The sequence below is a fragment of the Gavialis gangeticus genome, unplaced genomic scaffold (genome assembly GCF_001723915.1).
Source record: "Gavialis gangeticus isolate Ggan-Ray unplaced genomic scaffold, GavGan_comp1, whole genome shotgun sequence".
Lineage (NCBI taxonomy): Eukaryota > Metazoa > Chordata > Crocodylia > Gavialidae > Gavialis > Gavialis gangeticus.
The window spans coordinates 68,949,918-68,952,645 of NW_017729029.1; the positions used below are offsets into that span (position 1 = coordinate 68,949,918).

Sequence of the window (2,728 nt, forward strand, 5' to 3'; positions counted from 1 at the left end):
CACACACACACACACACACACACACACACACACATGCACTCTGCCCTTGCCTGTACACACATACTGTCCCTGCCTACACACAGACTGCCCCTGCCTACACACATACATGCAGTGTCCCTGCTTGCGCACACACCCACTCTGCTCCTTCCTGCATGCATGCATGCACACACACAGACTGCCTCTGCTTGTCTACACCCACACACGCTGCCCCTGCCTGCACGCACCCCCTCACATGCTGCCCCTGCCTGCATGCACACATACACATTGCCCCTGCTTTCACACAGACTGCCGCGCCTACACACACTGCCCCTGCCTGTAACACACACACACACACACACACACACAGTGCCCCTGACTACACACACTCTGCCCCCGCCTGCATGCACACACACTCTGCCTACACACAGTGTCCCTGCTTGCACACACACACTCTGGTCCTGCCTCCATGCATGCGTGCGTGCACACAAGCGCACTGCCTCTGCCTCCCTGCACACACACCTCCACTCTGCCTCTTCCTGCACACGTACGCATACACGCACTGCCCCTGCTTGCATGCAAACACACACACGCACTGCCCCGCCTGTGCATGCAAACACACGCACGCGCGCGCACACACTCTGCCCCTGCCTACACACACATTCTCCCTCTGTCTCTGCCCCTGCCTGCATGCGCGCACAGCCCCATACCAGTGGTGCCTCGTGCTCCCCAGTCCGGCCACGCAGCCTGCAGCCACGTAGTGCTGGGGCAGGAAGCAGGGAAATGGCTGGAGGGGTGGGGGACAGGGCTGGGCCCCTGTCTCCTGCTGCCGGCTTTCCCTGGGTTGTACTGCCCTTGCCTCCTGTCATCTTTTTCAGGCATCTAGAAGCAGATAAATATTGTCTAAATTTTTTAGGGGTTCCATAGGCCAGATAAAATGACCTGTCGGGCCAGTTTTGCACCCCCTCTGGTTTACAGGCTCCAGTCACAATATTACCTAAAATAAACAGTTGTATTGGAGAATGTATATTTATATAAATACTTACATTATACGTGATGAAAATGTCATGACAGTAATAAAATGAATGACCTAAAGATATGTGCAGGATCTTTATTTGACATACCTTTGTTCCCAAATGTTAAATATAGGATTCTCTGTTCTCTCAAGAGGCAAGTATTTTGTAGAAAGCAAAAATAAGCAGCTGTAGAAGTTTGGGAATTTAAAGCAACTATTACTCAGAAGAGAAAAAGAGCAAAATAATTTGCTCTGGCACTAGTTAGTTTTTTTGCTTGTTTGTTTCTATGTGAAATCATCAGTAGCTTAACAGTTTTTTATATAGATGTGCCATTTTATTGTACTTGGGAATCTTTCGCTTGATGACTTCAATGCTAGTTTTTTCAGGTCTGAGCTGAATATGGCCTCAGACAGAGGCGGTACCCTATAATGTTCCCATAATGTTCCTTGTGTTTTTCTGTTACTAAAAACTCTCTTGAGACCTTTTTAATCTTGGCGGGTAAAAAGTGGTTGGAGCATCCTTGGAACTTCAGTGATGCCAGGACCCAAAGTCCTCATAATTTTCAAAATGATGATTCTTAATCCATCAGCATGTTTATTAACTCACATAGCTCAGAATAGTTATGTAAACAATAGTTCTGAAGATTAATTTCAGGTATCTGATGTTATAGACAACTATGATATACCAGTGTTGCTCAGTCTTTTGGCTCTGAGGACCAGATAAGTGGCATGGGGCCAGTCTGCAGACCGGATCAACATGGGCCCGATATCATAACCAGGCTCAAGTTGCCCTGCTTGGCTCTGTGCTGCTGTACACACTGCCTTGCCCTGTACTTATTGGCTTTACTTGACTCTGCACCTCCCTGCTCCACCCCGAATTGCCTCACATGCTCAATCCAGCTAGCTGTGCTCTCCATGGGGCTCTTCCCAGGGACTGGAAATTTGACAGCAGTGGAGTGGCAGCTCACTACCACAGCTACCCCCACCACTAAATTTTTGGATACGTGGGGAGCCCTGTGGGCCGGTTAATATGGTTTTGTGGTTGAATGTCCCTGCTCTGTTGCTTGTCCTCCTGAGTTGCATCATATTTGTGATAGACATACCACAAGTTAGCCCCATGAGTGCCATTCTGATCCCCTTCCCCTACCCATTCTGCTCCTCTGCTTTCTACTCTGTGCCCTGTGTTCTCTGCTTGATATGCTGCACTGCTGTTTGCTTCCTGCCCTATCTGCCTCTGTGCTGCCCATCCCCTCCCTGATCCGCTGTGGACCACACATGGAGGCTTCTCATGCCACAGGTTGGCCACCTCTGGAATACATCATAGAATAATATATAAATCACCATGATTCCTTGGTATGTTTGTTTATTGATTATCAATTTTGTGATGTCTCTAATGTGTTTATGATATTTCACATAATTCTACAAAGAACCGGTGTATGTGTTTTATTTTGGTACTTCAAGGAATATAGTCCCCCTAGCTTCTAGATTTTTAGTTTGAAAATCTGAAGTTAATCCCAGCACATAGGACCAGGTGGGACATGGATCACCCCATGTGCTGGGACAGTGCCCATAGTCTGATATGCCTGTGGATTGGTCCTGTGCCACTCATCAGGGCCATGGAGCCAAAATACTACAGTTATATATACTACAGTTGTAATGTGTCCTTTGCTATAGTGAGCTCTGGGGATGTAAATACTGTAGCCTCTCCTCGTAGGGTCTGCCCTGCTGTCCCTGGAT

General features: G+C 48.0%; 1 protein-coding gene across 1 annotated transcript in view; it reads left to right on the forward strand.

The window, feature by feature from the left end:
- The window catches only part of TMA16 (translation machinery associated 16 homolog), a 101,320-nt gene that overhangs the window by 18,110 nt on the left and 80,482 nt on the right, over positions 1–2,728 (forward strand). The gene's annotated exons all lie outside the window — the stretch shown is intronic.